Source organism: Dermacentor variabilis, chromosome 1, assembly GCF_050947875.1.
Source record: "Dermacentor variabilis isolate Ectoservices chromosome 1, ASM5094787v1, whole genome shotgun sequence".
NCBI lineage: Eukaryota > Metazoa > Arthropoda > Arachnida > Ixodida > Ixodidae > Dermacentor > Dermacentor variabilis.
This window is the reverse complement of record NC_134568.1, coordinates 77,407,801-77,424,285: the sequence shown is the minus strand read 5'-3', so window position 1 is coordinate 77,424,285 and position 16,485 is coordinate 77,407,801. Positions and strand designations below refer to the sequence as shown.

Here is a 16,485-nt window from a genome sequence, read left to right as displayed (position 1 = left end):
TGTGCAGGCTGATATGGGCTGGACTAGTTTTGAGGTGAGGGAAGCTCGCAGTGAAATTGATTATGAAGAACGACTGAGTAATATGGAAGAAAGTAAATGGGCTGGGAGAGGGTTGGAGATATCTGTACAGAAAAAAACATTGATTCGCAGTGGAGGCAAACAACTAGGAAGCTTACCAGCGAGTGTGCGGCCTGTAGGGTGGGCAACACAGCAACAAAGCGCATCAAGCGGAAAGTCGGAGAGGCTGAAATAATCTGGTGGGTGGCGGCTGTGGAAAAGAAACCTGCCATGAGTAACTACTCAAGAGGAAAAAGAAAACGAAATCAGGAAAGAAACAATTTATGATAACTCAAAGGGAAGCTCTCATTACTTTTCAAAGCGAGATCGGGATGCCTTAGAACACCCACCTATAAAGCGAGACATAAGAAGGAAGAAGAAGCATGTGCTTGCTGCGGTAAAGCTAGAGAAACGATGGAGCATGTTTTATTAGAATGTGAAGACGTCTGCCCAGCAGATTATTTAGGCACCACTGGCCTCCTTGAAGCCCTCGGGTTCAGCGAGAGCAGGGGAAAAGTAAACATGTCCGCAATAGAGATTAGTAAGAGGCGATTGGAAGATTGGTGGAAGAAAAGTAGGGAAACGACAAAAAACGGAAACGTACAAAAGCAAAGTTCGCAATAGGGGGTCTGAAAATGTGGTTGAACCCGCCGTGGTTGCTCAGTGGCTATGGTGTTGGGCTGCTGAGCACGAGGTCGCGGGATCGAATCCCGGCCACGGCGGCCGCATTTCGATGGGGGCCAAATGCGAAAACACCCGTGTGCTTAGATTTAGGTGCACGTTAAAGAACCCCAGGTGGTCAAAATTTCCGGAGTCCTCCACTACGGCGTGCCTCATAATCAGAAAGTTGTTTTGGCACGTAAAACCCCAAATATTAAAAAAAAATTAAAATGTGGTTGAGGGAGTTCATAGTGTTTTAGAGCGCAGCTCTTTAGCGTCCGTTCCTGGGTTTCGCGTCGTCGTCGGCGTTGTCGTCGGCCTCGTAACCAGCTCCGCCCCCATTTCATCCCCCCAGCGCTAGCAGCGACCGACTGATACCGCTGGATGCCGCTGACGCCGCTAGAGAGTCAAGATAACGTGACTGCATAGAACACCGTCGCCGCCATGCAGAAAGAGGAGGAAAGGGTCCCCCCCCTCTATTCTTGTGTGGCGGATAGGGTGCTCTTCAGTTGCCGACGCGCCGGTTATTTCACGTAGGCCCCGGCACGTCGACGAATACGTGACCACCTTCCCACGGCTAGACCTGGTTCTTAGCGCTGCGGAAGCGAGGATATCATATTGTTTGTGTCGGCATCGGCGGCGTTGTCCCTGAAACCAACTCCGCAGCTGGGGTTGACTCACTATCGGCGTCAGCGGCATCAGTCAGTCGCTGCTATCTCTTCCCTCCTCCCTTTATCGTGTTGTCCGCTTGCTGCGCGCGCTTCTGCCCCCATCGTTTGCCGCTGGGTGTACACGCCGCCCCCCTCCCCCCTCTTCCTGCGAGTCTCCGGTTGTCAAAGCGCCGGCTCGAACTTAATTCCTTTCTTCGCTCCTCCTCCAATGCAACCCCTGTGCGGTGGCAATCAGAGAGCCAGATCGGTGGCGGCGGATCTGTATATGTGCACCGCCCGAGCCGAAATTGCCGCTGCCGTTCGCCCTGTGCGGTGGCAATCAGAGAGCCAGATCGGTGGCGGCGGATCTGTATATGTGCACCGCCCGAGCCGAAATTGCCGCTGCCGTTCGCCACTGCGAAATTATCTGCCAGTTCTTTCTGAGCCATGAGCGAGACGACCGATGGAAGTCCTCCGTCTGCTGCTGCTGCTGCTAAACGAGCTGCCAGAGCAGAGGCCCAGCGCCGTCGCCGTCAGAATCCAGAGGTGCGTGCCGCCGAAGCAGAAGCTTACCTAGTGGAGTCTTTGTTAAAGGAATACGTGTGAAAAATAAAAAAAAAATTCTGTGATAGCGCATACATGTGTTGCTCGATTTCTTTGCCTCAATCTATCGAAAAGGTGAAACAGCTTATTTGCTGCGCTCAAATTTCGCATTAGGAAGTGACGTAATCGTCGGCAATTTTTTTTTTCATTTTTAACTTGGGTAGGACGTTAAGCAGTATAATAGCGAGAGCTTAGTGGCGCGACCCACCGCCCCGTTCGAAAGGGGACGCTCATAACATCCATACATCCATCCGGTAGTGTCCCTGTATATGATCCCGCAGGGAGCAGAGTTGCGGATATGTCCGCTTTATGTTCTAGCTCTGCAGTGAAGCCACTCCTCGCGCGCGCAGGAGGCAAAGCCGCGCGGTGTTCATTTGCTTTTTGTCTGCTGGTCGCGAGCTACATGCGGCAATTAATTGTTCGGAATAGCTGAGCGAGATGACACTATTTAATGCAGGCTACGCTTGAACCATTGGCGTAGCCAGAAGGGGGGTAGGTTGCCAACTCCCCGAAATGTTTAGTTTGTATGTGCATATATACACGCACATATACAAACGCACACGAACGTATGTACATATAGGGAGTATGACCCCCCTCGATCCCCCGAAATAAAATCCTGACTACGCCCATGGCTTGAACAGCTCAAAAGTTTGCGTCCAAACGCGCAGTACTTTGCATCAAAAAGTGGTGCAATGTTTTTCAGCATCCATATGAAATTTTCTCTCCAAGGACTGAAGGCAAGACATGTTTTAAAGGGTGTTTAAAGAAAACTTCGCACACGTACGGCGGACAATTATGTGAGAGCATTTAGGCTTCCGAAACCAGCCGATTAATTCTCGTCGCCAAGAGAACTATCGTGCCTGCAGTTATCTCACTTGTCGTTAACAGGAGGTCATTTATCACTAACCGACGTTCACAGCAGCTGCACGTTTTCGATACATGCGGTGCAGACACGTAGATTTAAACGCATCCCAAATGTTCACACGCGCACATTTTATGCAAAGCTTATTTTTACGATTCACTCATACCGCAAACTAAACAGCTGCTTCGCAGCAGCAAACCTGCAAGTGGAAAAAGGTTCAAGATGCACGAGCTTCTAGATCAAATTTATTTCGTACAAAGCAATGGATGAGCAATGGGCTGGTGGCAGCAGGGGAAGAGTACTGGTTCTTGGAGCCTTGTGTAACGTAGCCCAGCCTAGCGGGAGCGCATTGCCCAGCCGGCAACCCTGAGCTCCCAAGAGGTTGTTGCGCGTTCTCGAGTCGTCGGCGTGCGTTGCAATAAACTCAGTCTTTGTTCAGCACTCGCCTTGGTGTGCGTGTCGTTACTCACGCTCGTTACATGGTGTCAGAAGTGGGATGGCCGTTCCCGCGCAAGCGACCGTTGCATAGCAAGCTCGAATTTCAAGCCAGCGCATGGAAGCCCTACCGCCTCCTGCTCCGCTGGTGCTCGCTGAGAACGCGGCAGCCAATTGGAAGAAGTTCAGGCAACGCATCGAGCTATATTTCGTAGCCACGGGAAAGGAACGTACCAGCGCGGAGAAGGCTGCCATTTTTTTACATGTGGCCGGCCAGGAGGCCATTGATGTCTTCAACACTTTTCGACTTACGTCTGCCCAGGCGGAGGACTACGATGTGCTAGTGTGCAAGTTCGAAGAGTACTGCGCACCACAACAGAATGAAACATTTGAGCGATACGTCTTCCGCATGCGACTCCAGAATGAAGGTGAGCCATTTGAACAGTTCTTGCGGGACGTGCAGCTCAAGGCGCAGTCGTGTAACTTTGGCGATCTCAAAAACTCCATGGTGCGTGACCAGTTAGTCTGTGGAACTCGGGACAAAAAGTTGCGCAACAGGCTGCTGCGCGAGAAGGACTTGACACTCTAGAAGGCCATTGATTTCTGCAAAGCGGCGGAGGCTGCCACGAGCCAGGCGCGAGTATGGGAGCAGGCAGAGACGGCACAGGTGATCGGCGCAGTGGAAGGAAAGTTAGACGGGCCGGCTCGGAGCAAGACTGTGCGGCGGTGCAACTTCTGCGGCAGCTGTCACCCGCCGCGAAAATGTCCGGCATGGGGAAAGAGGTGCGTGGTGTGCCGAAAACTGAACCACTTCGCGGCGTGCAGCAGAGCGAAGAGAAGCGTTCAAGAAGTTGAGTGCCCTGAAGAAAAGTCGGAAGATGATTTTGAAATATTAGACGTGCATATAGCCGGCGTCGCCAGCTCGAACGATTGGATCGTCCCGGTTAAAGTTGACACAGATACAGTGCACATGAAGGTCGACACGGGAGCCCAGGCGAATTTGTTGCCGTTATCTTTATACCGGAGACTCAAGCGAAAGCCACCGTTGCGCCCCAGCCCGACTGTTCTTTCAGGCTATGGAGGCAATGCTATACAGCATGTTGGTACAACGGTGCTGCCTCTTCAAGTGGGCGATAAATGCGAACAGCTGGTTTTCTATGTGGTGAAGAAGGGCAAACAGGCATTACTCGGCCTTGAGGCATGTGAGAAATTCGGCTTTATAGCACGAGTCCGGTCAGTGTCACAAGAGGAAGGAATGGACAAGCAGCGGATTATTGAAGAGTTTCCCGCTCTATTCCGTGGCCTAGGATGTACGAGGCGGAAATACAGGATCAGCCTGAAAGACGATGCGCGACCTATAGCGCTACCATCGAGGAGGGTGCCACACGCACTGAAGGAGCCCCTGCGCCAGGAGTTGGACCGCATGGAGGCGGAGGGCATTATAACTCGGATGCAGGACCCAACTGATTGGGTAAGCCCGCTTGTCATCGTAACTAAGAAAAATGGGAGATTAAGAGTGTGCATGGACCCGCGGCGTGTGAATGAGGGTATCCGAAGGGAGCACTACGAGCTGCCCCGAAGAGAGGACATTGAGGCAGAGCTGGCCGGAGCCAGGTATTTTAGCAAACTGGACGCTAATAGAGGCTTCTACCAGATACCTCTAGATGACTATACGTCCTGCATCTGCACGTTTAGCACGCCGTTTGGCAGGTACCGGTTCCTGAGGCTTCCATTTGGGCTGAGTTCAGCGCCGGAGGTTTTTCAGAAAGCCATGAGTGATGCCCTGGACAACCTCTCGGGGGTGCGAGTCTACATAGATGACATCTTAGTATGGGGAGCAACCAGGGAGGAGCACGACGCCCGACTGAAGGCGGCGCTCAGAGCAATTGAGACTGCAGGCTTTACCCTTAACCCGGAGAAGTGTGTAGTGGCCACTGACAAGATCAAGTTCCTAGGTGATGTCCTCTCTAAAGAAGGAATACGGCCCGATCCGGATCTGGTGCGATGCGTAGCCAGCATGCCCTCACCCACGTGCAAACAGGAGGTGCAAAGACTCCTAGGCGCAGTCAACTATTTCGGAAAGTTTTTGCCTTGTCTGTCTGAAAAAACACACATGCTACGCTCCCTCGTGAGGAAGGACAGTGAATTCGAGTGGACAGAGGCGCATGACAAGGAATGGAAAAACTTGTGCGGCATGCTGTCCTCTGCCCCCTTGTTGGCCATTTTCGACACTCAGAGGCCCACTAAAGTGTCAACCGATGCGTCCAACTTTGCCTTGGGTGCTGCTCTCCTCCAGCTACATGAGGGGGGTTGGAGACCGGTGGCGTATGCCTCGCGTGTTTTAACGCAAGCGGAAACTCGGTATTCTCAAATTGAGAAGGAGGCACTAGGAATAACATTCGGCTGCGAACGCTTCAGAGAATTCATCGTGGGGTCTCATGTCACCATCGAAACAGACCATCAGCCCCTTCTAGCTATTGCGAAAATGGGATTGAATGAAATGCCCCCTCGTGTTCAGCGTTTTTTCTTGCGTCTGATGCAGTTCGACTTCACCCTGCAGTTCGTGCCTGGAAAGCAGCTCCTACTGGCGGATGCGCTGTCGCGTCTGCGGATCCCACCAGACCCAACTCGGGCAGAGGAATATGAAGATGTAGCCATACATGCTGTGAACGTACTTTCAACTCTCGTCAGTGACGCCATGGTAAAGAGGCTGCAGGCAGCGACGGCTGAAGATGAAGACGTCAGGCGAGTGATGACCGCTCTCGAGAATCGTGAGGCCATTCAAGGGCAGTTATCGCCGGTGGCAGCAGAGTTGTCGGTTGTGAATGGTATCCTTATGAGAGGCGCTAAAGTAATAATACCTAAGAAGCTACGGAAAGAAATGCTGGACCGCGTGCACGAGGGGCACCTCGGGGTGAACAAGGCAAAGGCGAGAGCTAGAGCCCTAATGTATTGGCCGGCTATGCAAAAGGACATTGAGGAAAAAACGTCAAAGTGTGAGACCTGCTGTCGCTACGCGTATCGGCAGCCATCAGAGCCAGTGCTAATGAAGCCTGTCCCTTTGTCGCCGTGGTCAAGGATAGGGTTGGACCTGTGTGAGCATGCGGGAGTGCACTACTTAGTGGGCTATGACGCACACTCAAACTACCCAGAAGTAGAACAGCTGACTCAAACAACGAGCCACCAAGTCATCCAGAAACTGGAAATGTGGTTTGCCAGGCATGGGATACCTTTAGAAGTGTGCACGGATGGGGGACCGCAGTTCTCCTCGAGGGAGTTCCTAGAGTTTGCCAAGCTATGCGACTTTCAACACGTGGTTTCGAGTCCGAGGTTTCCAAGGGCAAATGGGCTAGCCGAGAAAGGAGTACAAGTGTTCAAAAGACTCCTGAAGAAAACAAAGCATGCTAATGAGCCTCTGTGGCTTGGACTTCTAAACTACAGGTCATCGCCACTAGAGGATGGAAGGAGCCCTGCGCAGCTGCTGATGGGAAGGCAACTTCGAGGCCGTCTTCCAGACTTCTCCACCCCTCAGGCAACCGAGGTGAAGAAGCAGACACAAAGGCACCGGCCAAGGCCGGAACTACCGCCACTCAGGACAGGAGACACGGCACGCCTTTTAGAAGATCAGGGTTGGACTAGCAGAGCCAAAGTAATGCGGCAGGTCACACCACGATCATATTTGATGGAAACCGAAGACGGGAGCCTACTGCGTCGAAATCGGCAGCACATCCTGCGGACGGCAGAGCCGTTCCACTCGCCTAGTGACACAGCGGGCAGGCCCCACCATCCTCAGAAAGCTAATGGCAGCGGCCAAGAAACAAGCCCTGCAGGCACCCCAGAACGTCCACCAGCCTCTGGCCTGCACGACGCAGCAACTCCCATGCGCCGCCCTGTGCGGGCAAGGAACCCGCGAGTGCGTCTAACTTACGATGAGAACTTCGAGCAAGAACCTGGACCCTCACGTGGGAGTGAGGGAGGTGTAACGTAGCCCAGCCTAGCGGGAGCGCATTGCCCAGCCGGCAACCCTGAGCTCCCAAGAGGCTGTTGCGCGTTCTCGAGTCGTCGGCGTGCGTTGCAATAAACTCAGTCTTTGTTCTGCACTCGCCTTGGTGTGCGTGTCGTTACTCACGCTCGTTACACCTTGGGGGGCACAATTTAAAGCCACTGGAAAGGCAACAAGCTATTAAGGGTAACAACAAGCTATTTTTATTGCACTAATCACATAAGATGGCAAACTTGCAAAGTAAGTGTTCACACATTGCACACTGTAATACGACAACACATTTTTCCTTATCTCTTCATACTACTCAAAACTAATTTACTATAGCACAGCGCTTATTAAACATACAAAAAGAATTTTACATTCCTCACGTCGACTAAGGCCGATCGAACAAGCAAGATATTGCGGGCGGTAAATACTGAAGCTATCACAGCTGTCTCATAAGCGTGAGCGCACGGTATTTTCGCTCACTGAAAAACAATGAGCACTAGCACATCAATCAACGTTGCATGAAAAATCAGAACGGCGACAAAAAAAAGTAATAACGCAGAAGAGAAAAACCAGGGTGCTGCGAGCAAATTCTATCTGGTAATATTTCCTCTGTTTTGAATGCACTGTTCTAGACCCGCATAGTCAGAACAATCATGCAACCAACACAGCGAACAGAGTGAGTTGGTAAGTTAACATTCTTGGCGTATATGTGCAGCGCCACACAAGCATGTCGTTCATTCTTTGTCCTGCGTCTGTGTCACGCTGCACATTTACACCAAAAAAACGTCCGAGTCCAAACCTTTCATGCCAGGCGTGCGCATTCCAGCGTGTAAAGGAGTGTTACTCGAGATAAATGCTGCTTTAGTGTGAACAAGGCGAACGCACCTCGCATATCTTTGTTCCTTTCGCATCCAGCCGGTCTCGGCCCATGCGCAGTAGCCATACCAGTCTCCGGCGCACGTCTGTCCGTCCCTACGGCACCGCATAAAGAACTATGCCACCTTCGTTGCTCTTTGTGCAGTTTGGTGCGCTGCACCCCGTCATACTGGAATACAAGTGCCAATATGATGTGTTTAACATCACTTCACCAAAGTACTTAACTTAATATCGTCGAATACCGTACCTGCAACTCGGAGCCGATGAATGCAACGACACGCTCCGCGGTCCGTTAATTGCAAGGTCGGTGGCACTGACGGAAACGAGTCGGCGTCGCGCCCGTAAAGTTGGCTTCGCTGCTGCGTAGTTGAACATTTGACGTCATTTTGCACCACGTGATAGCGCTCGGCGAATAGCACTGCGAGCGGCGCCGGAAAAGTTAACGAGACGTTCATTTGAGGGATCGCCAGCCGTTTATGCGCAGGAACGAGTAAGAGCGCGCGCGAGAGAGAAAATCTGTGGGCTTTTGCTCCTTGAATAGATGACTCTGCCTAGGCACTACGCAAGTTTCTTAGCGCGCGTTGTAGGCGTTTGTCCCTAGGCGTGCCGGCATTGCGGAGTGCGGTCGAGTTTGTTTACGCACGGACGCAGGCTGCGGGCGCGGAAAATAGTTGAAGCAGCGGGCACTGACGCCCGATTTGGCGACCGCTGTGTCGGACAGACTGTCTCGCATCTGCGGCGCTCGTGCTAAGTCGTGGCGGATGATCGTTTTCTGGCGCCTTACGGCGATGTACCTTGTAAATAACATCACGGATGTTTCTGCGGGAGCAGTAGCGACCGTAGTGAGGCCCGGGCCGCAGTATTGAAAATCTAGGAGGCAGTGAGCCTTAGCAACCGCGGTTGAGCGCAAGTGGCTGAAAGGCCGCCGGTGGCGATGACTGGCTCAGCACCAGCGCGCGACAGGGATGTATAAGATCGGTCCGGTCTCGCGGACAGCCGATTTTTTATGCGAACACCCCCTGGCACGCTTCGGCCTCCGCGGTACCAACCCACGGGCCGCCCTGCTTCCAGCTTTATTCTCCCGCTACCCCTTGGGTGCCCTGGAGATCCTGCAGCGCCTCCTTTATTATAACCTCAAGTGCTCTCCTGAGGCCTCCGCTTGCCGGTTACATGTGTCCTCCTGGAGCAGTGCTTGTAAAAAAAATCTATCGTCGTGACGAAAAAAGCGACCCTCGACTTATACAACCTTGCCCCTTCAGACACAGCGATCGCCAAATGAGGCGTCCGTGCCCACTGCCTCACCGCGCGGGCAGCCAGCGGACTCCGCACTCCGCCTTGCCGGCATGTCTAGGGGACAAAGCAATACAATACGCGCTAAGGAACCTCCTCCGTAGTGCCTAGGCAGAGTCATATATTCAAGGAGCAAAAGCCCCCAGATTTTCTCTCACGCCCGCTCGAACTCGCGCCTGCGCACAAACGGCTGGCGATCCCTCAAATGAACGTCTCGCAGCGGGACCCCGCCAGGAAGGGTGCTGACCAATCAGAGCGCGCGCCGAGGGAGTGGGAGGAGAGGAGTATAGGAGCAGGTGTTTCGCCGGCGTACGCCCTTTTGCCCCATGGATTGCGCTGGGCGCGTGCTGCAGCGGGAGCTCGCACGTAAAGGGGCTTTACTCGCACGAGAGCGGCAGTGCCGACGTTGCACAAATCCTGAGCTTCGAGAGCGAGAAGCACAAGCCAAGCGCCGGTGGAGGCAAGCTAACCCCAAATTTGAGAGTAGGAGGCCAAGCAGAGACGTCGAGGCAGAGAGATTCCTTTCACGGAGGATGCCGATGAACGGTTTAAGAGAGAATTGCTCGGCCGTGAGTGTGACCACAGCTGCAAAGGTGTGTATTAGACTGTGGTTTGATCACAACCTCCCGCAACTGAAGAGTGTGCGCAATCCAGAACCGAAGCTCGAATCTAGCAAAGTGTGACGACAACGAGACAAAGGGCTTTCATGAAACTCGCGCTAAATACGAGTTAAAACTTCAGAAAACGACCACCAGCTTCGCTATTTTGACAGCTTTCACTGCGTGGAACTGGCTTTACTTTTTCTCCGTATTCGTCTGTGTGGGCTGACCAGTGTGCTGACAAGGCCCTCTACCAGGGAACAAGCGAGAATGAGGTTGCCCGGATGGTGTAGGGCATAAGAAGGCCAACGAGACGTCACGGACAAATCTTCTCTGCCCTTGCGTGCAGGAGCACCCACGCCTAACGTTTCTGTATTTTTTTGTCTTTGAGCGCACTGTTCACCCGTAATGATGCATTGAACTTCTGTTATTTGTTTTTACATCATCCCGTCTTCCCTGCCGAACCCTCTCCTATGGCCAACCTGGTTCGAGCTCCAAGCAGATGCTGTTGAAGGTCGCCGAAACCCCGTCCCCGTAACAACTGGTGGCAACTGTAGCAATACATATCTGCAGTTGTTTCGGCTTTTATTAAGTCTTCAAGCCGACGTTCACATGTTTTATGACATACTCAAACATAAGCGACGGCTACGAATACCTCCAGCTGCTGTGAGCATAATTCATTGCGTTACTATCTGCGGCAAAACAGACCTATCGAACTCTTACTGTAGTATATTGCGCCAAGCCACCGGCACAAACTGGTCATTTAATTCTCACATTTAAGTCTGGTCTGTGTGTAGTAGTGTCGGCCGTAAAAGTTTACGGGTCACGGTATGTGCGAAAAAAAAAACCTTAATTCGTTCGAGGCCTGCAGCTCATACCCTCGAATTTAAAGTATAAATATGTTGTACGTTTTGAGACTGACACGTGGTCTATCAAAATAGAAGCGCCACTGCTTAAGAGAACAAATATTCACGTTTGTTGTGGCTCCCGTGTCCCATAAACTTTTGTGGCCCACTGCATACACGAAGCGTACATGCTATTGGATCTGGAGGACAATCCCACCTCTGTCCCCCAGTTATTGGATCTTGCCGTTGAGATCGGGAGTTGGCCGACGTTGAGGAGGATTTTGAAATGAAAACTGGAGGGTTTATTTACATTATTTACAGTAAGAATACAAAAAAAATTAACACTGATAAAGTCATTGATGGCGGGCAGCAAGGCGGACGCTGCGGCCCGTGTCAAGAAGCCCGAAAGAGATGAATGAATGAAGAAATCCTTCTCTCTGCTCCCTGTCTCTGGCTTTTAACCCCTTCGGTGTATCGGGGTCACGTCATTTTCGGCCAATCGTCGAGCCCGCTCAGGTGTCGTTTTCCTCAAATGGTAGGCGCCCGTGCGAGTGCAGTCACATTCGGCTCAGGGGGTCGCTCCATGGGCTTCACTGTGCGAGGGATGACTTGCCATGGCGTTGCCTCCGGGTTTGCATGCGCTCAGTGGGGGGAGGGGAGGTGGTTTGTTTTCGAGCGACCTCTCAGAGCTGCAAAACAACTTCTCTCGGGAGCCAGATTACCTGGAACCGTGCCAGGCTCCCGTTGCACTTTCGGGGAAAAGTCAAGCAGTGGGACAATAGCTCCGCGTGTGGCGCACGAGGTGGGGGCCGCCAACTTGTCTGGACGTGCGGCGCCTCCGGTGGCGGTTCGCCCACTTGTCTGACAGGTCCGGGAACGTGTTAGACGCGCTTCTGCGCACCTTAATTGGGTGCGACGGCGATTCGATGTGGACTGGTGAACTCGAAGGATGCCAGGAAAAGGGTCCGTATCTAACAATGCATACGTACCGTCCAAAAAAGCCCTGAAAAGATAGCTGATCCGCGATAAGGGTATTTATGTGGAGAAGCCCAACTCAGGGACTTTCTTCGTTTTGCATTTGGTGGGTCTGTTCAAATAAGTGATATGTAGCCGATGATGTTATCATGACAACGGTGTCATCACAAATAAACGAACAAGTGAACAAACAGGCAGAAGGAACATCATCCGGGATCTGAGCTGTGCCTGATTAAAATGAACAATTCTATTTCAATTTCATCCCTCTGTGCGCTTCGTCTGTGGGTCGAGTGGTGGTGCCCCGCCTGCGCTTTTGACGGAACCGACATGTCGCCAGAGATGAATAATCGAATAAAATTGTATCGAACAAAACAGATCGTTGTATTATACCGGCAATGGGCCTATAAATGATGTGTAAACTGTTAGCAGACAAATGTAAACCAATTGGTTATTCCGCATTCTCAGAAATAATTCTTACATTTCTTGCTTCACTTCGTTCATTGTTCTTTCCCATGTGACCAATTCAGTTGATGTTTCTTCTCCGAATATTTCTGGAATAAATTGGAATAAGCAGTGCGCTGCCACCGTTCAGCGTGGCACGCCATTATTGCGAGTCTTTATTTATTTATTTATTTAGGAGATGACATTCATCACGAGTAAGGCGAGTTGAAACACTCTGAACGTCAAAACATTTGATTAAATTATGGAGCTTTACGTGCCAAAATCAATATATTATTGTGAGGCATGCCGTAGGATTAATTTAGACCACCAGGGGGTTCCTTAACGTGCGCCCGATGCTACATGGGCGTTTTTTTTTTTTTAATTTCGCCTTCTTCGAAAAGCGGCCGCCGCGGCCGGGGTACGTGCGTCGCAACAATTCCGTCATGGTCCCCACAGCGCATGCTGATAACTGGCGTTCCACGTGGCGCATGCGTGAACCTTGTTTGTCCAGGCGGGTGTCCAGTTACTCAGCTGAGAACGCAGCATTTTGTCCCTTTGCGTACTTGTTCTTGCATCATACCGTGTTTTCGTGCGGCAAGAATATTCAGCGATGCGAGACTGAGTTGTCGAAGACAATACCATATTTTACGAAGTATCATTGCGCAGACGACTTTATCAGTGTGATTTCAGTATTAGCTAGTTGCATTTCACATATATAATTACCTCCGGCCACGAGGGCCGCATTTCGACGGGGGAAGATTTGGAAACACCCGCGTATTTAGATTTTGGTGCACATTAAAGAATTCCAATTTGTCCAAATTACCCATGTCCCCCGCTACGGCGTCCCTGATAACCAGATCGAGGTTTCGGCACGTAAAACCCCATAATTTAATTTAATATATATAGCTACCTGAATAATAATAATAATAATAATAATAATAATAATAATAATAATAATAATAATAATAATAATAATAATAATAATAATAATAATAATAATAATAATAATAATAATAATAATAATAATAATAATAATATTAACAATAATAATAATAATCTACTTACGTGGAACTTTTTCACTATCCCGCCCACTACAGTTTTGTAACTTCATTACCTGCTGCATAATATACATGTTATGTGTTGTTCATACATTATGTACACTATTCAGCGCACCGTGCTTTGATAGTCCTGAGATATCACATTGAATGTTCTGGTTTAATTATGAGAATCAGAATGTTTGCATTTTTCTGCTCAGTATTGTTGACCAGTATTCGAACTTCTCAAAATAAAAGTATCCCATATTCCTTTAGATGCCAGAAGTACTTTTTTTTTCTTTTCCGTTTTGCGTATGTCAGGGCTTGACTCGTGCTCAAAAGTTAAATTTCTCTAAGTGACGCTTCACGTCCGTCCAACGGCAAACTTATCCTGCAGAATTCTTACCGCCTTGGCTGTGTACAATATTTTGTCTGTCGATTAGCTTCCTAATTTATAGGGTGTCGCAGGTTGTCGGAGAGTTTGTTTTTATCTTGGACATGTTATTTCATCCTCTTGAGCAAACAGATATGACATTTTCTTTATCATTACAAAGTGAGCGTTATTCGAACTTCATAATTCTGTACTTTACCGCGTGCCGCATAGAAGAATACAGACAAAACTTCTGCTTTAAAGCTTGGCGCCCGTACCGCCCATAAAAAATCAGAATCGATCGACAGCCCGCAGCGCCGTTCAGTAAGGGAGTCCACAGTATTCAACGGAGAGCTTCCCTTGGTCATCTCTAGATGTCACTACGGAACCGGGCAGCTGCTGACAAGTGGCTGCTGTTGCAGCGTGCTTTACAGTTCAAACTTTGTTTCGATTCCCGATTGATGCACAGTAATCAAACGTTTCCGACTTAGCAGAATTTTCCCAGTCGGCGCTGCCTTTTCCTGGTTTGTGTGATTTGAAGACTTGTGTGAGGCACCGCCGATAAGCTTGTGCTACTCTTATAGGCATGACAACGCTTGGCGCGTGGCAGACGTTAACTGATACGTGAATGGGCCGTGCAGGTGCTTGCAGAGCTCTGGCTAGAGGCAGGAGGGAGCGAAATTATTACAGGCAACGGCTAGCACCCACGATAAAGTATATACAGCATGCACGTTGCAAGATTTAGCATTAGCTTCACGTGCAAATGGTACTGTAGCGCTAAGGTATATAGCTATCGATACATCGTTTTGACATTTATGGCTTTTATATTCGGCACAAAAGATCGGGCCGCGACCTCGGTGGTGGCTGAGTTTGCAAATGTTAAATTTGAACATTCGCGCAGTTTATGAAACAAAGCCAACCTCACAATGTCGCCTTTTGGTTCAATGCTTGTCGTACTCTGTAACTCCCCCACCGTCGAATATTAACGTTACTATAGCCTGTACTCACAAGGGGCGGTGATTTTCTAAAGTAGAGTTTACCGCCCTTACTTGTTATCCGGACACTCTAGGCACGTCCGCGACATCGCCGCTGTCTTGCTATGCCAGATGCGGCCGTTCTCGCGATATGCTGAGTTTTGGGAAACGATGCTCAGTAAAAAGCGAGCGCTCGCTTTTGGGACACGCACTTCCCGCTGTCGGCGCTCTTCATCACTCTCGTCACGTCAGCCAGGCGGCAGCCAATGCTCGTGGTCATTGAGTGAACTCTGTTCATGCATGTCTTTGGGCGCGTTTTGTATTTTGTGAAATTCGGAGTTTGACGGAATCCCGTGTAGTCAGGAAGAGGCATGGTGAAAAGAAGAGAACGCCGACTAAGAACACACACATACAAAAAAAAAAGGGGGGGGGGTGCATTAAAAGGATGTTTCGGCTCCCGTGCGGGAGTCTTTTTCACAATGAGCTTATACAGATAGCGAACAAGGCTTCCCGTGCGGGAACCAGAAGATACCTTTAATATTTTAGCTAAATGTTTTTCATTTCTTTGTCGGCAGTCCTAGCTCTCCCTCTCTTTCTCTCTCTTCCTTTTTTCATGTTTACTGCACTTTATAGTACCCATAAAACTACGAACCTTTCGTGTTTGCTATCGCTTTCAATGCTTCACCCTTCGGGCAAAACCCTTCGCGCATCGTCCGTCAGGATGACAGGTGAAATGATCAGAAAGAAGAACCCCTTCCGGGGACTTCCTTGGCCGCGGCTGCTGTCTTGCCGAATAACTCACACTTAAAAAAAAACACTAATCACGTGTCCGACGGTGTTTTCTGTTGCGCCAAAGACGCATGAATGAAATGGGCAAACTTATAGCACACGATAATCCCTTAAAGATGACTTCGAATCACATGGATTCGAATATGTGCAATGGGTCTGCACAATTTGTGTAGCTATGAAAACACCATACAGTAATACATTGGTGCGGTTTAACTTCCCAAAGCAACGCATGGGCTACGCGACGCGAGCTCCAGAATACTTTTGACTAGGCTTCTTTACAACGTTCTCGCAAAGCGTGCTACAGTTTCTATACATGGGAATGTATAGCCGCCAGAGCCGGGGATCAAAACTGTAAACTCGTGGCCAGTAGTGGAGAACGCTACATATGATATATTCGCTGAGCCACCGCGATGGGCCAGCTAGATAATTTTTAGTAGTACATTGATTTGCCCAAACGTCGCCCGTAAATTTGGGCTGTTTGCCATTATATAGCAGGTCGCCTTCGGTGATATGTCCAACATCGAGCAACATTACGCTCTAAAAAAAGCTCTCATTTTTTCATTACGCTCTAAAAAAAGTTTGCACCCTTTGGGGTGTATATCTGCCACACAACGATAATCGTCATCTGCCTTGCTTGCTTACGTTTCCTTTCTTGAAAACGCCGCGCCCGCTACTTTCCTGTCGGGAATGCTATGTCATGCTGATGACGCGCATGCCATTCGTTATTGGGAAGTACCGGGTTCGCAGCGTTAAAGAAAAGAAATGCGGACAAGACAGATGACGTTTATCGTTGTGTGGCAAGATACGACTCAGCGGGTGTAAACTTTTCTTAGAATGTATGGGCTACAATTTTCTGATTGGCAATTTTTCTTCGATTACAATATTTGAGAATTTATTGAATTAATAATGACTACAGGTATGTAACTAGGCAAAACACAAAAATTGTGTGATATGCCCCAAGTGATGGAAAAATCATTAGCTTGGCTCTGCGCACCTACGAGGCACTCGAATATTTTTAATTATTGGTACAGGTT

At 49.8% G+C, this 16,485-nt stretch overlaps 1 long non-coding RNA gene across 1 annotated transcript; it reads right to left on the bottom strand.

The window, feature by feature from the left end:
- Nucleotides 1-3,085: 3,085 nt before the first annotated feature.
- Nucleotides 3,086-8,481, bottom strand: LOC142571572 (uncharacterized). The gene is made up of 4 exons (XR_012825905.1): nucleotides 8,382-8,481; nucleotides 8,144-8,303; nucleotides 7,408-7,431; nucleotides 3,086-3,147 (listed from the first exon to the last, which is right to left on the bottom strand). It is a non-coding gene; the product is annotated as an uncharacterized LOC142571572 (long non-coding RNA).
- Nucleotides 8,482-16,485: the final 8,004 nt, after the last annotated feature.